A 21,260-nucleotide genomic window follows, 5' to 3' on the forward strand; every position below is an offset into this window, starting at 1 on the left:
CCCCATGCTGTTTTTATGATAATGAGTGAGTTCTCATGATTTTAGAAGTGTTTGACAGTTCCTCCTTCACACGCTCTTCTCTCTCCTGCCTCCATGTGAAGAAGGTCCCTGCTTCCCCTTTCACCATGATTGTAAGTTTCCTGAGGCCTCCCCAGCCAGGTGAAACTCTGAGTCAAATAAACCTCTTTTCTTTGTAAATTACCCCATCTCAGGTATTTCTTTATAGTAGCGTGAAAATGAACTCATACAGCTATCTAGTTCTTTTTCTGTCATTTGGGTGTCAGCGCACATGTTGTTTCCTCCGGTAGGTCTTCTCTGCTCATTCTTTCTAAGTGTTTTTCTCCTCATCTGGGAAAAGTCTCCCTTCCTTCCCTTCTTTATGTCGTTATCATTTTATTATCTTCAAAGTGCTTGGTTGCAATGATCTATTTTTTGCTTGTTTATTGTTCATTTACTCATTTGAATGTAAACTTCATGAAAACAAGAGCCTTTCTTGTTTTGTTTACCAGTGATACCCTAGAGGTAAAATAATTTCTGGCACATCCAAGTACCTGACTGCTTTTTGTTAAATAAACAAATGAATTGATGGAAAGATTATCCTTCTAAGAAATGATAGAATGAATAATCTATGAATGTTTTTCCAGTTGCTCATTTCTACAATGTCCCCTTTTACATTTCTATGGTAAATACATCAAAACTTGGGCTAAGACTGGAAGTCACGTTGTTCTATCAGAGAATTTCACCTGTAAATCCATAATATATATTATAGATTTACATTATGTATATGTATATATGTACATAAATACATTTATATATGTGTATATACACATACGTATATATTTATGTGTATATAAATATATATTTATAAATATATAAATATAAGATAGTATATATTATATATTTATAAATATATAATATAAGAGTATATATTATATATTTATAAATATATAAATATAAGATAGTATATATTATATATTTATACATTGGGCTATTCTAGCAGAATGAATAGAAGGTACTATATATATCATACATATATTATATATTTAAACATTGTGCTATTCTAGCAGAATGTATGAATATAGCATAGTATCTATCTTAGTGTATATATGTTTATATATATACTATTTATCTATCTTATAGTATCATATATACACATAAACACACATATGTATATACTATCATACTCACACATTCTGCTAGAATATCCCAGTGTTTAAATATATACTATATATATTCTATGCTGTCTTACATTTATACATTCTGCTAGAGTAGCCCAATGTTTAAAAACAATGATGTTATGTCCTAAATTCTGTACATTCTAACAATTCTTTGATTAATTATCTTTTGTCTTTTAAAATATATATATATTTTTGCTATGGATTAAGTTGTATATTACCATTGATAACTTTTTCATATTTTTTTTGAAGACCAGTAGATCTCTTCATTGGATAATCTGAGATAACATAGAAGTCCCCTAGTTCTATTACTAATTAGTTGGTTGATCTTGAGAAAATAAGTTCATTCTTTGGTCTTTAGGACACTATAATCTCCTAAATTACATTAGTATTTTTTCTAATCATTATTTATCAGAACCACTTGATAAGTGCACTAGTAGAAAAAAAAATCTCTTTCCACAACAGCTTGAAAAATAAGGGAGTCTGTATCTTCCTCTTGGAAATTCACAACATACTTTAAAGGCTACTAAAAGTACTGGAGTTAAAAAAATTAGGAGAAGAAAAGAAAAAATGGGTTGCTGAAGTTTATTTAACCAAATGAATCCTAAGCATATTTGGTCAGTCATGGAATCTCTCCTTCAGGAGAAATTCATCAAGAAATAATCCTCTGAAACAATCAATTTAGAAAACTATGGATATCTTCGGGTTCTGAAAGCTTATTAATTTTGTGTAGGTTATAATTTAATAAGCCAGCAGGCTCTATTCTAAAAACTAGTATGTTAAGAAACACTTAGGCCAGGCATGGTGGCTCAAGCCTGTAATCCCAGCACTTTGGGAGGCTGAGGCAGGTGGATCATGAGGTCAGGAGATCAAGGCCGTCCTGGCTAAGATGGTGAAACCCCATTTCTACTAAAAATACAAAAAATTAGCCCGGCGTGGTGGCGGGCGCCTGTAGTCCCAGCTACTCAGGAGGCTGAGGCAGAAGAATGGCATGAACCTGGAGGTGGAGCTTGCAGTGAGCCGCGATTGTGCCACTGCACTCCAGCCTGGGCGACAGAGCAAGACTCCGTCTCAAAAAAAAAAAAAAAAAAGAAACACTTACATGGATTCTTATAAAAAGACTCCTTGCCTTTTGTAACATATATTGTGTATAGTGTAAAATAACTGAAACCATATAAATTCCAACATTTTTGAGATTGTTAGAATACTTTTTTACTCTGTTGTGAGATATGCCCTTGGCCTAGCTTCAGGCCACTACATGAACCTGTTTCTCTTGACCTGTCATGAAATTCTCTCTTATTTCTCTTTTCACTATTTAAATTTGAGGCAACTGTTGGGCTTCAATCAATTGGCAGATTGTAAAATATTGTTGCCCTAGAGCCAGTCATAGGTTCCTATTGTGGTTTTCTTTTTAGTCACTGAGAAAAAGAATCTTTTCATGTGGGTCTGTGCTGGATGTTTGAACATTTGTGGAACTGAATAAACATTATTCTTTTTCCTCCTTTCACTGTAAGTGCTATTTATTGACAACCAAGACAAAGGGAACTGGGGAATGAAGGAAAGAAATAAGGAAGGAAGGGAGAAGTTTATGTCTTAGTAAATAATCCTTCAGCAATTTATGACTTTGAAGTTTTACAGAATGAGAAGAGTTGGAATTGTTGGAATCAAATAAAATTCTGCCACTTAAATTTTGTCAATTGGAAAAACAACAGTTTGAGGCTTAGACAAACAAATGTAAAATTTAATGTAAGAATTCATTAATGTATTTTTTATTAACTATGTGCCTTTGGGCAAAATAGCCTTAATACTTTACCTTTAGAATGGGGAAGATAAGTACAAATTACTTTATTGTAGGTATATGACATCATACAAACTTCAGATGATGATAATGATAAAAGCAATAATCTATCGAACGTTTGCTTTATGGCAGGTCCTATGTTAAGTTGTTTGTTTGTTTGTTTTAATCATGTTATGGCCAGGCGTGGTGGCTGATGCCTGTAATCCCAGCACTTTGGCAGGTAGCTCATGAGGTCAGGAGTTTGAGACCAGCCTGGCCAGCATGGTGAAACCTCGTCTCTACCAAAAATAGAAAAAAAAAAAATAGCCAGGCATGGTGGCACATGCCTGTAGTCCCAGCTACTTGGGAGGCTGAGACAGAAGAATTGCTTGAACCCAGCAGGCCCAGGTTGCAGTGAGCTGATATTGCACCACTGTACTCCAGCCTGGGTGACAGAGCGAGACTGTCTCAAAAACAAACAAACAAAAAATCTTATTATATCTGTGCAACATGCAGCTGAAGTACATTGGGGTACTCAACATCTCAAGGTCAGAAATGGAGCTTAACTCAAAAGTGAGTCTTAACCATTATCCATCATGCTTCAATGTCAACATTACAATGCACAAGGCTGTTTAATGAGACAAAAGCTTTGATTCTTAAGAGAAGACATTTGTTTTATCATGATTTCCTAGAAGACAAGTTTGATATCTAACCAGTTGGAGATACTGTTAATGCTCATGATTTACTTGATATATTAACTGACTTCAGCTGTCTGGAAAGAAACGTTTGTCAAGTTATCTGTTTCCTATACAGGGAAGGTCCCAGGTCAAGTACTAAAAATGATCACTTCCTAAAAAGTATGTTTTCCTTCCCCATAGTTAAAGTAAAATGTTAAATAATCAGGCTGTAGAGAAAGCAGAACATTGGTAGGCCACAGGAAAGAGAAAGTCTTTGGGCTTGGCTAAGCTGAATCATGACAAATAAATCTTGTTATTATTATTTTTAAAAAACGTTTTTAAAGGAGTCTAGTTCTTTACTAACTTCTGATTTTATCAATGTTTACTCTCATTTAAGGTTTAAGGTGCCATGTATTTGTGTTTCTGAATCTGCTGTCTTTGGACAAGTGACTTTCTGTATGGATTCGAGCGGATAAAGGAAACAATTGGAGGATCTGGGTCTCACCTGCTCTTTAATCTTTCTGTGGCCCAAATAATGGATAGTCTAAGTACCCTACTGTACCTTTGTTCTCTGCATTTAAGATTTATGCTAATTCTGTGGATTTAAGAAGACAGTGGGAGTAGTGAATTAAATAATACCAATATAGATGAATAAAAATACAAATAATAACAATTTATTGATTACTAATTATTTTCTGGACAGGATTTTCAGTATTTTGGATAGGTCTTGGGCCAAGATGGCAAATAGAAACAGCTCTGGTCTTCAGCTCCCAGTGAGACCAATATAGAAGGCAGTAATCGGGACTGGCTAGGTGGTGGGCATGACCCACGGAGAGCCAGTAGAAGCAGGGTGGGGTGTCGTTTCACCTGAGAAGTGCACAAAGTGGAGGAACCTTTCTTCCCCAGTCAGGGGAAATGGTGAGGGACTGTGCTACCCGCCAAGGGTACTAGGCTTTTCCCATGGATTTTTGCAATCTGCAGATCAGGAGATTCCCTCATGAGCCTTTTCAGGGACAAATCTGGGCAGCTGTTTGGGCAGGCACTGAGCTTCAGGAGTTTTTACATACTCCAGCGGCACCTGGAGCTCCAATGAGAAGGAGAACCATCCACACTACTGCGGAAAGAGGGCTAAAGCCAGGGAGCCAAGTGGTCTTGCTCAATGTTGCCACTCCCATGGAGCCCAGCAAGCTAAGAATCACTGGCTTGAAATTCCCACTGCCCGCACAGCAGTCTGGAGTCTGCCTGGAACAACTGAGTTTGGGGTTAGGGGAGAGGGGACCACCATTACAGTGGCTTTAGTACATGCTTTTCCCCTAACAGTGCTAAGGAGACTGGGAGGTTTCCAAAGTGGCTGTGGCCAGACTGCTTCCCTAGATCACTCCTCACCAGGCAGGGCATCTCTGAAGGAAATCAACTGGTTCCAGTCAGGGGCTTCCAGACAGAGCTCTCATATCCCTGAGACAGAGCACCTGGGGCAAGGGGTGGCTGTGGTCTCAGGTTCAGCGGACTTAATTTTTCTTGCCTGCCGCCTATGAAGATAGAGGTTGATCCTGACAAGGGGGATTTTCCCAGCACAGCGTACCAGCTCTGCTAAGGGACAAACTGCCTCCTCAAGTGGGTCTCTGACCCCATGCCTCCTGATTGGGTAAGATCTCCCAACAAGGGTCGACAGACACCTCATACAAAAGAGCTCTGGCTGGCATCAGGCAGGTGCCCCTCTGGGATGAAGCTTTTGGAGGAAGAAGCAGGCAGTACTCTTTGCTATTCTGCAGCCTCCACTGATGATACCCAGCAAACAAAATCTGGAGTGGGCCCCCAGCAAACTGAAGCAGACCTGTAGAAGAGGGTCCTGACTGTTGGAAGAAAAACTAACAAACAGAAAGCAACAAAAACAATAACAGCAACAAAAAGACACCCCCCCACAAAAAAAACCCATCCAAAGGTCATCAGCCTCAAAGATCAAAGGTAGATAAATTCATGAAGATGAGGAAAAACGAACGCAAAAATTCTGAAAATTCCAAAAGCCAGAATGCCTCTTCTCCTCCAAATGATCACAACACTTCTCCAGCAAGGGCACAGAATGGGGCTAAAGCTGAGATGAATGAACTGACAGAAGTAGGCTTTAGAAAGTGAGTATAATGAATTTTGTTGAGCTAAAGGACTATGTTCTAACCCAATGCAGAGAAGCTAAGAACCATGATAAAAGAGTATAGGAGCTGTTAACTAGAATAACCAGTTTAGAGAGGGACATAAATTACCTGATGGAGCTGAAAAACACAGCACAAGAACTTCATCATGCAAATACAAGTATCAATAGCTGAATCGACCAAGCGGAAGAGAGAATATCAGAGCTTAAAGACTATCTTGCTGAAATAAGGCAAGCAGACAAGATTAGAGAAAAAAGAATAAAAAGGAACAAACAAAACCTCCAGGAACTATGGGACTGTGTAAAAATACTGAAACTATGACTAATTGGAGTACCTGAAAGAGATGGGGAGAATGGAACCAGGTGGAAAGCACACTGCACATATCATCCAGGAGACCTTCCCCAACCTAGCAAGACGGGCCAATATTCAAATTCAGGAAATCCAGAGAACCCCAATAAGATACTCCATAAAAACATCTACCCAAGACATATAATCATCAGATTCTCCAGGGTTGAAATGAAGGACAAAATGTTAAGGGCAGCCAGAGAAAAAGCCCAGGTCACCTACAAAGGAAAGCTCATCAGAATAACAGTGGACCTCTCAGTGGAAACCCTGTAAGCCAGAAGAGATAGGGGCTAATATTCAACATTCTTAAAGAAAAGAAATTCCAACCCAGAATTTTATATCTGGCCAAACTAAGCTTTATAAGGGAAAGATAAATAAAATATTTTTCAGACAAGCAAATGCTGAGGGATTTTGTCACCACCAGGCCTGCCTTGCAAGAGATCGTGAAAGAAGCACTAAATGTGGAAAGGAGAAACCATTACCAGCCACTACAAAAACACATTGAAAAACACAGACCAATGACACTATGAAGCAACTACATTAACAAGTCTCAAAAATTAACCAGCCAGCACCATGATGACAGGATCAAATTCACACATAAAAATATTATCCTTAAATGTAAATGGGGTAAACGTCCCAATTAAAAGACACAGGATGGCAAACTGGATACAAAGACAAACCCCACTGGTGTGCTGTATTCAAGAGACACATCTCATGTGCAAAAACACACATAGGCTCAAAGTAAAGAGATGGAGGAAAATTTACTAAGTAAATGGAAAGCAGAAAAAAGCATAGTTTGCAATCCTAGTTTCTGACAAAATAGACTTTAAACCAATAAAGATCAAAAAAGACAAAGAAGGGCATTACATAATGTTAAAGGGTTCAATTCAACAAGAAGAGCTAACTATCCTAAATATGTATTTACCAATACAGGAGCACCCAGATTTATAAAACAAGTTCTCAGAGACCTACAAAGAGACTTAGACCCCCCACATAGTAATAGTGGGAAACTTTAATATGCCACTGTCATTATTAGACAGGTCATCGAGAAAGAAGATTAACAAAGATATTCAGGACTTAAACTCAGCTCTAGACCAAGTAGACCTGATAGATATCTGTAGAACTCTCTATCCAAAAAAAATAGAACATACTTTATTTTTGGCGCCACATAGCACTTACTCTAAAATTGATCACACAATTGAAAGTAAAGCAATCTTCAGCAAATGCAAAAGAACTGAAATCATAACAGTCTCTCAGACTACAATGCAATCAAATTAGAACTCAAGATTATCGGGAGGCTGAGGCAGGTGGCTCACTAAAGGTCAGGAGTTCAAGACCAGCCTGGCCAACATGGTGAAACCCCATCTCTACTAAAAATATAAAAATTAGCCAGGTGTGGTGGCTCATGCCTTTAGTCCCAGCTACTCAGGAAGCTGAGGCAGGAGAATCACTTGAACTTGGGAGGCAGAGGTTGCAGTGAGCTGAGAGCATGCCACTGCAGTTCATCCTGGACAACAGGGCAAGACTCTGCCTCCAAAAAAAAAAAAAAAAAAAAAAAAGACCTCAAGATTAAAAAGCCCACTCAAAACCACACAACTATGTGGAAATTGAACAAGCTCCTCCTGAATGACTCCTGGGTAAATAATAAAATTAAGGCAGAAATAAAGAAGTTTTTTGAAACCAATGAGAACAAAGAGACAATGTGTCAGAATCTCTGGGATGCAGCTAAAGCAGTGTTAAGAAAGACATTTATAGCACTAAATACCACATCAAATAGCTAGAAAGATCTCAAATTGACACACTAACATCACAACTAAAAGAACTAGAGAATCAAGAGCAAATAAATCCCAGAGCTAGCAAAATAATAGAAATGACCAAGCTCAGAATGAAACTGAAGGAGATAGGGACACAAAAAACACTTCAAAAAATCAACAAATCCAGGAGCTGTTTTTTGAAAAAAAAAATCAATATAATCAACCTGTAATAAAGAAAAAAAGAAGAAAGATTCAAATAAACACAATCAGAAATGATAAAGGGGATACAACCACTGACACCACAGAAATGCAAACCACCATCAGAGAATACTATAAGCACCTCTATGCAAATAAACTAAGAAATCTAGAAGAAATGGATAAATTCCTGGACACACACACCCTCCCAAGACTGAACCAGGAAGAAGCTGAATGCCTGAATAGAACAATAACAAGTTCTGAAATTAAGGCAGTAATAAATAGCCTACCAACCAAAAAAAAAAAAAAAAAGCCCAGGTCCAGGTGGATTTACAGCTGAATTCTACCAGAGGTACAAAGGGGGCTGGTACCATTTCTTCTGAAACTATTCCAAACAATTGAAAACGAGGGACTCTTCTCTAACTCATTTTATGAGGCCAGCATCATCCTGATACCAAAACATGGCAGAGATACAACAAAGAAAGAAAATTTCAGGCAAATATTTCTTATGAATATCGATACAAAAATCCTCAATAAAATACTGGCAAATCAAAAGCAGCACCACAACAATAAACTTACCCACCATGATCAAGTTGGCTTTATCCCTGGGATGCAAGGCTGGTTCAACATACACAAATCAATAAATGCAATTCATCACATAAACAGAACTAAAGACAAAAAACACATGATTTTCTCAATAGATGCAGAAAAGCCCTTTGATAAAATTCAACATCTCTTCATATTAAAAACTCTCAATAAACTAGGTATTGAAGGAATGCACCTTGAAATAATAAAAGCCACAACAAATATCATACTGAATTGGCAAAAGCTGAAAGCATTCCCCTTGAAAAATGGCACAAAACAAGGATGCCCTCTTTCATCAATCTTAGTGGTTAGAACTCTCCAACATTGCGTTGGAAATTCTGGCCAGGGCAATTAGGCAAGAGAAAGAAAGAAATAGTATTGAGATAGGAAGAGAGGAAGTCATATTGTCTTTGTTTGCAGATGACATGATCCTCTATCTAGAAGATTCCATTATTTCAGCTCAAAAGCTTCTTAACCTGATAAGCAACTTTATTAAAGTCTCAGGATAAAAAATCAATGTGCAGAAATCACAAGCATTCCTGTATACCAACAACATACAGGCAGAGACCCAAATCATGAATGAACTCCCATTCACAATTGCCACAGAAAGTAAAATACCTAGGAACACAACTAACAAGGGAAATGAAGGACCTCTTCAAGGAGAACTACAAACCATTGATCAAGGAAGTCAAAGAGGACACAAGCAGATGGAAAAACATTCCATGTTCATGGATGAAAAGAATCAACATCGTGAAAATGGCCGTACTGCCAAAGCAATTTATAGATTCAATGCTATTCCCACTTAAGTATCATTGACATTTTTCACAGAATTAAAAAAAAACTATTTAAAACCTCATATGGAACCAAAATAGAGCTGACATAGCCAAGACAATCCTAAGCAAAAAGAACAAAGCTGGAGGCATCACCCTACCTGACTTCAAACTATGCTACAAGGCCATAGTAATTAAAACAGCATAGTACTGGTGTAAAAACAGGCACATAGACCAATGGAACAGAATAGGGAACTCAGAAATAAAACTGCACATCTACAACCATATCAGTGTGATGTGCTGTTGAGAAGAATGTTTATTCTGTTGATTTGAGGTGGAGAGTTCTGTAGATGTCTATTAGGTCTGCTTGGTCCAGAGCTGAGTTCAAGTCCTGAATATCGTTGTTAATTTTCTGTCTCATTGATCTGTCTAATATTGAGAGTGGGGTGTTAAACTTTTCCACTGTTATTGTGTGGGAGTCTAAGTCTCTTTGTAGGTCTTTAAGAGCTTGCTTTATGAAACTGGGTGCTCCTATATTGGGTGCATACATATTTAGGATAGTTAGCTCTGCTTGTTGCATTGATCCCTTTACCATTACGTAATGCCCTTGTCTTTTTTGATATTGGTTGATTTAAAGTCTGTTTTATCAGAGACTAGGATTGCAACTCCTCCTTTTTTTCTTTTCATTTGCTTTGTAAATCTTCCTCCATTCCTTTATTTTGAGCCTATGTGTGTCTTTGCACATGAAATGGGTCTCCTGAATACAGCACACTGGTGGGTCTTGACTCCTTATCCAATTTTCCATTCTGTGTTTTGCCTGTTTACATTTAAGGTTAATATTGTTATGTGTGAATTTGATCCTGTCATTATGATGCTAGCTGGTTATTTTGCCCATTAGTTTATGAAGTTTCTTCACAGTGTCAATGGTCTTTATATTTTGGTTTGTTTTTGCAGTGGCTGGTACCGGTTTTTCCTTTCCATATTTAGTGCTCCCTTCAGGAGCTCTCGTAAGGCAGGCCTGGTGCTGACAAAATCCTTCAGCATTTGCTTGTCTGTTAAGGATTTTGTTTCTCCTTCACTTGTGAAGCTTAGTTTGGCTAGATATGAAATTCTGGGTTGAAAATTATTTTCTTTAAGAATGTTGAATATTGGCCCTGACTCTCTTCTGGCTTGTAGGGTTTCTGCAGAGAGATCCACTGTTAGTCTGATGGGCTTCTCTTTGTGGATAACCTGAACTTTCTCTCTGGCTGCCCTTAACATTTTTTCCTTCATTTCAACCTTGGTGAATTTGATGTTCATGTGTCTTGGAGTTGCTCTTCTCAAGGAATATCTTTGTGGTGTTATCTGTATTTCCTGAATTTAAATGTTTGTCTTGCTAGGTTGGGGAAGTTCTTTTGGATAATATCATGAAGTGTGTTTTCCAACTTGTTTCCATTCTCCCTATCACTTTCAGGTATAGCAATCAAACGTAGGTTTGGTCTTTTCACATAGTCCCTTATTTCTTGGAGACTTTGTTCCCTTTCATTCTTTTATCTCTCATCTTGTCTTCATGCTTTATTTCATTAAGTTGATCTTCAGCCTCTGATATCCTTTCTTTTGCTTGATCAATTTGGCTATTGATACTTGTGTATACTTCACGAAGTTGTCATGCTGTGTTTTTCAGCTCCATCAGGTCATTTATGTTCTTCTCTAAACTGGCTATTCTAGTTAGCAGCTCCTGTAACCTTTTCTTAAGTTTCTTAGCTTCCTTGCATTGGGTTAGAACATGTTCCTGTAGCTTGGAGGAGTTTGTTATTACCCACCTTCTGAAGCCTACTTCTGTTAACTTGTCAAACTCGTTGTCTATTCAATTTTGTTCCCTTGCTGGCAAGGAGTTGTGATCCTTTGGAGGAGAAGAGGCATTCTGTTTTTTGGAATTTTCAGCATTTTTGCACTGGTTTTTCCTCATCTTCATGTATTTATACCTTTGGTCTTTGCTGTTGGTGAACTTTGGATGGAGTTTTTGTGTGGTCTTTTTGTTTGTTTGTTTGTTTTGTTTTTTGTTTTTTTGATGTTGATGCTGTTCCTTTCTGTTTGTTCGTTTTGCTTCTAACAGTCAGGCCCCTCTGTTGCAGGTCTGCTGGAGTTTGCTGGGGGTCCACTCCAGACCCTGTTTGCCTGGGTATCATAAGCAGAGGCTGCAGAACAGCAGTGATTGCTACCTGCTCCTTCCTCTGGAAGCTTTGTCCCAGAGGGGGACCCACCAGATGCCAGCCAGTACTCTCCTGTATGAGATGTCTCCCAGTCAGGAGGCATGGGGGTCAGGGACCCACTTAAGGAGGCAGTCTGTCCCTTAGAAGAGCTCGAGCACTGTGCTGGGAGATCCGCTGCTCTCTTCAGAGCCTGCAGGCAGGAACATTTAAGTCTGCTGAAGCTGTGCCCACAGCTGCCCCTTCCCCCAGGTGCTCTGTCCTATGGAAATGGGATTTTTATCTATAAGTCCCAACTGGGGCTGCTGCCTTTCTTTCAGAGATGCCCTGCCCAGAGAGGAGGAATCTAGAGGGGGAGTCTGGCTATAGAGGCTTTGCCAAACTGAGGTCAGCTCCAACTAGTTCAAACTTCCTGGTGGCTTTTTTTACACTGAGGGAAAACCACCTACTCAAGCCTCAGTAATGGCTGATGCCGCTGCCCCCACCAAGCTTCAGTGTCCCAGTTTGACTTCAGACTGCTGTGCTGGCAGCGAGAATTTCAAGCCAGTGGATCTTAGCTTGCTGGGCTCCATTGGAGTGGGATCTGCTGAGTGAGACCACTAGGCTCCATGGCTTCAGCCCCCTTTCCAGGGGAGTGAAAAGTTCTGTCTCGCTGGCATTCCAGGCGCCACTAGGGTACAAAAAAATATTTCTGCAGCTAGCTCACTGTCTACTCAAACAGCCTCCCAGTTTTGTGCTTGAAACCCAGGGCCCTTGTGGTGTAGGCACCCGAGGGAATCTCCTCGTCTGTGGGTTGCAAAGACCATGGGAAAAGTGTAGTATCTGGGCCAGATAGCACTGTCTCTCAAGGCAAGGTCCCTCATGGCTTCCTTTGGCTAGGGAAAGGTGTTCCCCGACCCCTTGCATTTCCCGGGTGCGGTGATGCCTCACCCTGTTTCTACTTGCCATCCGTGGATTGCACTCACTGTCTAACCAGTCCCAATGAGATGAACTGGGTACCTCAGTTGGAAATGCAGAAGTTACCCACCTTCTGCATTGGTCTTGCTGAGACCTGCAGACCTGAACTGTTCCTCTTTATTCCTTTATAATTGTTTGAAAACTTATTTATCAACATCAGCACCATCCCTGGAGCTTAGGGTAGTATCTTTAACTCCCAAGCTCTGAAACTTCATGGAAATATGCCTTGGTGGGGGTTATTTTTTATTGGTTATGGTGATAACTAATCTGGGAATATATGTCTTTCAGAGACATTTCATCTTTCGAGAAATTTCATTTTATTTTATTTAAATACATTTTTCCTCTACATTTTCTTTGTATCTTTTTCTGGAACATCTGTTGGTCAGGAGTTGAACTTCATAAACTAACTGCCTAATTGTTTTTCTTTAAGCTTTTTCTTTCATACTACTTGTTTAAAAGATTTCTCAACTTTTCTGAAACTTCAACAGAATGTTTAACTATCATATTTCTATTCAGAAAGCCTCTTTTTCTGTAATTGTCCTTTTTATGGTAATCTGTACTTTTTCACAGATCAATGTCTTCCTCTATCTCTCTGAGAATATTAATTATATAAACACATTTTGAAGCTGACTCCTTTCCTGTGTTGCATCTATTTCTTTACATTAATTGCTGTTTTGTTTTTTCATTTTCTAACATTTATGTTGAAGGCTTTCCTCAAATGTTTAGTAATTCTTGACTGTCTATTGACATTTATGATTGGATTTATGATTAGATCGAAGCACTAAGAACTGGGGACCCTTGTGTTTGGGCAGAATTTGTTGACTGTTAGGCTTCCTTGCAGGGTAATTAGGCAGGGCTTAGCTGTTTTGTTGTGGATGTCCAAATGTTACCATCTGTATATATTTTGTTTTGAGCTGGACTGTTTCTCCAAGAAGCATTCTCCAGTGACAGGCCTAGGCAGTATAACCTGGCTCAACTGTGCCGTAGAAATCATAAGTTCTAATGTGTAAAAGGTCCTTTGATATTACCACTAAATTGGTCCTATTCTCAGCTATTCCTGACATCTATATCCTTGTTTTAAGAGTCTAAGTTGTTCAGTTCTTCCAAAAACATTAAACCAAAGTGGAAAAAGAGTAATCCTGTGGATGGTTAGGGTTGGGAAAAAAATTGTGAGGTTTAATCTTTAAGTTAACTTTCAAAATCCTCCTATTTTTCAGTCTTACCATGATCCCCACATTCTGAAATATCTAGTCTCAAAAGACTTGATTCTTGAGTCTTTCTCTGATATTACTGCATCAATTAAGGTGCTTCTTTTGACAGCCTCACCTGTGGAGGTTTCAGTTTTTCCATTTCTGGGTTTTAGTTTTCTGCTGTTTTAATAATTAGAAGCTGTCACCCACCTGGTTTTCCTCTTCCAAAAACTTGACTTCTTTTGGCTATCGTATACCTGCTTCTGTTCCTTCATCCTCCTGCATTGTTCCTTCTCTTTCTTTTCTTTCTTTACTGTCATTTTAGTGGGCTTGTAGTAGGGAGCAGAGAGTAACGCATGTACTTAAAAGTACAATATTTACCACAATTCTCCTTCAGTTTTTATCTGGAAAACTTCATAAGTTCAGTACCAATGGAACATTTACTACAGACAAAGTGTTGACAAATAAAATTAATTTGCAGCTGGTTTTTACATTTTGACTGTCTGAGTCATGAAAAAAACAGTATCAAGCTATTTTAATAATGTAAACAAATATTTTACTAAAATATGCCAAAGTTTAGTTTTTCTCAATTTGAAAGGTAAAGTATTTATACTAAATTACTTTGTCTTTTGAGAAGGCTTGACTCTACTTAACATGAATTTGACTAGACAGGATGCAAGATTTATACCGACATTTATGAGACGCTCAGATTCTTGAATGTGAGATATAAAATGAGCCTCAATAGGGGCGTGAGACAAATAAATTTAAGCCAACTCACTTGTTTCCAAAAAGTCTATGGTTTAAAAATAATTTTGGATAGCTATAATGCCAGCTAAATTAAGTTGTCATTGTCTTAGATCTTAAACTATGAAGCATCCTATAATAAGATATTCCAAATCAACACTCGAGCTTCCCTACGTCATCTTATTGAAAATGGAAATAAAGATACATAGTGTTTTTGGAGGCCTCTGTGGCACCAGATTACAGATAATAGGAACTCAGTAGGAAATGACTGCTAGTATAGAGTACATGCTAAGTAAAAATGGGTAGAGTCCAGAGCAGATGATGACATTGGAAATTGTAGGCAGGCCCACCAAACTTGCTTCCGTCTTTTAAAACACTGCACACAAATACTACTGGAACTCCCAGTTGCAAAATAATTGAAAGCATGGATGTGGAGGAATGAAAACACCTTCCCCATATCTTTGAAGGGAATTCTCTTCCCTCAATTTGGCTCTTCATCTATCAGATGGGAACTGGCCATGCAGAGGAAGTGAAAAGGCTATGCTATCTTGAGATTCTTTAAAGCTGTCTACCCATAGAGTTTTTAGTATGATTGCAGAGAACAATATAGAAATGCGAAAAGAAGAATTTATTAATTTATAATTTTTTAAAATGGTAAATGGCAGTTTCCCATCATCAAAGTGATGGTTGAGTTAATTTTCCTACATAAATCAATTTATTTATACATGCTGTAGGCCTATATTTTACTCTAATCTGTAAATCTGGCCTCCTACAATGGAAGCTGCTAAAGATTTACAGTAAGAATTTTCAGAAGAATGTCAGTATAATATGGTTTCATCTAAACAATAGTCTTGTGTCATAGATCCTAATTAGGGTATTTTAGTGGGATTCCAATATATACCTTTTGGTAGAGTTAGAAGATTTTTATATCCAAGAAAGTATACACATATTATTTTATTTTCTTTGAAAGTAGATATCTGAAGTCTACTGGGAAAATAGAAAAAATAATAGGAAAATAGTTTATTTTCCCAATAGACTTCAGACAACACATGTCAACAAGAATCTTCAGATGACAGTATTTAAAACTAGAAGTTAAAGAATTCCTCTGTTGCTAAATGTAACTCATATCATCATTTAATAGGTTTTACCTGCATCAAAGGTAGAATATGCATTTTTAAAAACCTTTTTAACATTTAGTTTAATCCTAATGAAAGTATTTTCTTTCATTTCATTTTAGGACTACTAAAAATCAGCACACAGTTTGTCTATATCAAAACTAAAAACAGAATGGAAAATAATTTTAAGTACGAAAAATATTTAAAACATATGCTAGTTGGATATACACTTTAAATTTTTAAGTCTCAGTAAAAATTTCTCTTAAAAATTGCCAACTTTATAGCTAAATACATGACGGATATTCAGTCATTTTTACTAATCTTATATTTATGCAGTTTATTCTTAATTTTTGGTATTCTGAAATTGAATAAATCTGAATTCATGGTAATATTTCATCAGCACTTCATATTACATCCTGGACATCATGATGACCTCATTTATAGGATTAAATCAGAATATTTCAATGGTAAGAGTGGTCAAGAAAGTGCAGTCATTACCAACATCATTCAGTTTGAGGATTAATGTCCTTTATATCACTCAAGGGAAGCTCAGGCCAAAGCCTTTTTGGAAAGTGTTATTGTTTATTTTTCTCTGGGGCACAAAATCAATGTTCTTTTTTTCCATTTCAGTACTGCTACATTAAAATGTCATGACATATCAGCTTAAAATGTAAAATACATAAAAAAGGGAAAAATCCACTTAATGTTGACGGTATTTTACTTTTACCCTTTCTTCATGTTACAAAAAAGTTGTCCTTTTTCTCTTATTCATGACCAAATTTATATGTCATTTATTTAGAAACGTGTATGAAGCATGCCCTGCTTTCCACCGGGTGGGGGTTGAGGTGGGCAATCCTTTAGCAGGCAGTCTTCTTTCTAGGTTCTGAAAGTTGATTTTTCTTCCTCTACCTCCTATAAAATCTTGCTTGAATTTATGCTTGATTATTTGCTTTTTAGCTATCCAAATGCTTGTGGCCATCTGTGTAAAAGAATATTAAAAGTCTACTTGCTATGTGTGTGTGTGTGTACACACATATAATTTAGAATGGTGTGTGTGTGAAGGCAAGTGATAAAACAGATATTTTTATCCAGATTGTAATTGATTTGGAAGTATCTTGAAGGAAGGGCCTAAGTTCATTTTAATCTTTATATGATAGGTTCCACAATGTCAAAAAAAAATTCAGAATAATTGGATAAAACCATCAGTTACTAACGAAACTTCAGCTGTGTTTAAAATGTTCAGATGTAGAGGAGCTCATATTAACTGAAAGACAGATATAAATTGTCAGCTGATTCAAATAGATATAAGGTTTGTAAATAGCCACCCTGAAGCGAATATTTAACTTATCTTTCTTTTTCAAGTGGTGCCAGTGAAATGAAATGAGATAACTTGAATAATATTTGCCCTTGCTCCTCCGCATGACACCCAGTGATTCAGAGCAATCTATAGCTAGAGTGTCTTTTATATATTTTCTATATTTCTTTGGGTTTGGGAGGGGCAAGGCTGTTAGTTTAATTTCTGTGGGTTTAGCTCTTTCATTTAAGAGCACACAATGGCTTATTGGGAAGACATCATTAAATATCTGGGCTGGAACAGGTCTGAGGTATTCAGGTAAATTTTGGTTAACAAAACTCTCTAGGCTTCCAGATCATTTTTAGTTTTTCAAAACGAGTCAGACATTTGTGAAATTTTTACCTGAAAATGTGTCTATAGGTTTAACTAAAAGATTTTTACATGAAACTTTGATTTTTTAGGCTAAGCTGTTTTTATTACATCATCTTCTATGATTCTATGGCTATATTTATACTATCTACAGTTTGAGGATTCAGAGCCATACTTTATCAAGATTACTTTAACAAATGTACTAAGGGCTTTTTAGTCCCAGGAGCAGTTAGATACAGGATAGTTCCAAGTTAAGTGAACCTGGGGTTGGCCTTAGCAATGGTGCCAACTGTCACAGTTTTGTCAATTAGATGAATCAGCTGACCAACAATAATTATCTATGATGAGATTATCTGGACTTTCTGTTTTCCTAGCTCAGGGAAGTCAGTCCTACCCCAACGACTCAGTAGGACTTAGTATGCAATGATACTGTATCATCACCCATTCACTTATTTGTTAGACACTATAGGGTTGTGTATAAAATTCCTGCTTTATTTTTAGACCAATAAGTCCCTACTAATTGTTAAATACCTGTTCCACGTCCTTGATGCAATGAGTAGTGACTAAACTTGAAGAGTTTTTTATTAATGTATTGAGCAAAATAACCAGTTAAAATGAAGTCTGTGGCCGACTTGCTAGGGGCAGGTAGAAAGGGGAAGAAATGAGTTTTGAGATGAGCTCAGCATGGGAAGCTCAACATCTATTCCAATACAGGTTAAAAATATAGAGAAGATTAAAAAATATCTGTGGTTGAGGGTGGGTCTCTGTAAGCGCTGAAATACAAAATAGAATTGTATAGGAAATGGAAAAGAGGGGAGATTGAAAGCAATAGATATAAGCTACCCATCAAGGAATGCAGGCACACAATAAGAGAGGCAAGAAAGCAAAATGAAATAATGTTGCTAAGGGACTCAACAGAAATAAGAAAAGTTTCTATAAATATATCCAAGAGAAAGAACAAAACAGGGAGAAAAACACTGTAAAGTGAAAATGGTGAGCAGGCTGACTCAAGGAATGACCACAAGCCTATCACATCTTTTATTCTTCTCAGTTGTCAGTAAAATCTGGAAAAAGAACAAATAGAAAAAGTAGAGTTCTTTTGTTATTGTTGTTGAATGTGTATGGGATTGGAGGACACTATTAATGATGATAATAGGCAAAGCCATTATTGCAGGAAAATAGCAAATGTGAAATAAAATTTTATGATGTGCTCTTGCATGTTAAAAGTAAATGCTTCTGACAGTTTTGAAAGAATGGCGTAGAGTGTTGTAATCTCTAAAAGCTTCCAGTAGAAAAAATAACACTTAAGAAGAGAAAGGTAATGCCAATTTCAGCTAATTCCCCCTTTTAGGAACAAGTAGAATGAAATCAGAGAATAGGTGCATGATTAATTGCAATTTTCACCCCAGAATTTATGATGCAGTTGAAACCAACAATGAAGTAGGTTTTGCAGCACAATTATAATTTTATTTTGTTTTGTTTTATCTCAGGACTTGTTAAGAATTTTGAGGTTTTAGGTTTTGTTGGGGGTAGGGATGTTACAGTCTATTTTGTAAACCTGTTTTCTTGAGGGAGAAGGTATTTGTAAGTTCAAATAGTGTTGTTAAGAAATATACAATTTGAGATATACTGCAATTTAAAATACAAAGAAAACATAACTCTAGGTATTATAATCCAGCATTAAATTTGAGCTTAATGGATGTCCTTTGTACCATATTGGCTCTGAATATGTTCAATTGTTTTCATGGATCACATGGAGAAGAGTGTCCAAGCATGTGGGGCCTCTACAATCACCCAAATATGTTTCAATCCGTCCTTAAGTAAGTCCTTTTGCTTCACTATCCTTCTGTCATATCTACTCCAGTGTTTCATCTTTCCCTTTAAGGCTAGCTTTCTCTTTCTGTGGTTGTAGAGTTAAATCAGTAGAATGTAAGACAGACCTTTCTAAGTGCTTAAAATATTTCCTTGTATTAGGTATATGCTGTCAGTTCTTGGCACTAGAGGGACTAATTGGTAATGGTACATTAATAAACTGAATCTGCAGGTTTTTCTGCATTCTGGAGATGCCTGTTCCATTACCAGAAACAGAAAAAGAGACAAGACCTACACGGATGGGGTTAATAATTATATCAGAAATAAACCTAACTGTAACACAGGTAGCTTCAAACCAGATAATTCAGAAATAGTTTGGATAATTACTAATTAGGTCGACTGACACTGGAATTTGAATTATTCATGAAACCTGAAAGCAGAGGATAATTCATTCCTGAATACCTCTAAAACTAATTGGAAAGTTGTTTATTATATTTTTCACTAGGTGATGTGCTGATATTTATTTCATGCTTTAGTTTTGACAATTTTATTTTAGAAATATCTTCAAGTGACAAATAGAAATGATTAAGAATGATCTTCCTCCCTGAAAAATTAGCTCAAAGTTCAAGAAAAATCTATCTCTAGTTGGTTATTAAGATCAAATCTTGACTCTTATGAATAGACTTTTCAAAATGTTAGGAAGATTCCTTTGGCAAGTATGTAATGAAAATACACTTATTAGAGGAACTTTTCTTCTAATTTGTTGTATAATATTGATTTTTGTTTTTCAAAATATGCTATTAGTTTATTTGATATTTACTATCCATAGTGCTTATTCTTAGATTCATTTTTGTTTTTTCAAATAGAAGGATATTCAGTATTAGCTCTCAAAATGATGCCTTATATCTATAAATTGTATGTTTTTATTTCACCATTAAACATAATTTGCTTGAGTAAACCTTTAAGAATAGAAAGAGGCAATTTTAGTGATTCTGAGTTTTCAGATGATAGAGCCATTCGAACATTTATTGATTTAATCATCCAAGCATTATTTTTTCAACAACTAACATATGGCATTGTCCCTTTGCCAGTCAATGCAAATATACATTATTTCCTTTTATAAACCTAAAAATCTGATGGGAATGTGTGGCAGAGATGGTGTCTACAAACTATTCACCCAAAACTGATGTTCCCCCTGGCTTAGTGAAAATGAGTCACCAGGAGGTTGTTACCCAGCTAGTGCTATGTTTCCTGGCAACCTTTGTATCCAGTTATATCCAAAGGTTTAGATTTCACTTATAGAATGTGAATAAAGGTAATGCTTATTAGTCCCTGTTTGGTGTTTGTAAGTAGTAAGATGCCATTTCTTTCCTTATATGCTAGAAGCATATGGTAGGGTCATACAAAGAAGGAGCTTACATGCCAGCATCATCACAGGAAAGAAAGCAATTCAACCACTAGGGAAACTGTTCTTGGACAGAGAAACTCCCTGTCATGGCAACTACAACTTAAGGACCCTGATGACAATTTAACCACAAAAAAACAACCCATGCACTTCCATTTGTTATAATAAGTGGCCAGACATACACACACACACACACACACACACAAAACAAACAAAAAAACCAACCAAACAAAAAAACCCTCCTAAACTAACAATGAAAAATCCCTTTTTAAAATATCCACAAACTGCTTGTTTGTCTCATCTCCTGCAACCATTCAAGGGCTACCAAATGTATTTGGAAACCAGCAAGCCTTCTCTATTTCCAAAACACTTTAATAAAATACTTGCCAATCAGGAACTGTCTCTAAGTTCTTTCTTTATACTGTTTAAAGCTTACTTTCCTTTCTGACATCTTTGAACCCCAGCTGAAGTGAGAGTGATAGTAAATGGGTTCTTTTGCTCAAGTTTATGAATAAACAGGCTTTGTTAGTTTTAGCCAAGACTTAGTTTTGTCTTTGACAAGATTGTTATACGAGTGATAAATAATCCTTTATTGCATTGAAATATTGAAATTTGGGGCTGGTTTGTCTCTGCAGCTAGTATTACCTTACTGATATAGGCTGTCAGGCAAGTAAATCATAATTTTAAAGTCATATTAATTTGAGTACAAATGTACCTATGACAAGTAGGGAGGAAGCTATGGGAACATATTGGAGTGCCA

Source organism: Pongo abelii, chromosome 3 (assembly GCF_028885655.2).
Source record: "Pongo abelii isolate AG06213 chromosome 3, NHGRI_mPonAbe1-v2.0_pri, whole genome shotgun sequence".
Classification (NCBI taxonomy): domain Eukaryota; kingdom Metazoa; phylum Chordata; class Mammalia; order Primates; family Hominidae; genus Pongo; species Pongo abelii.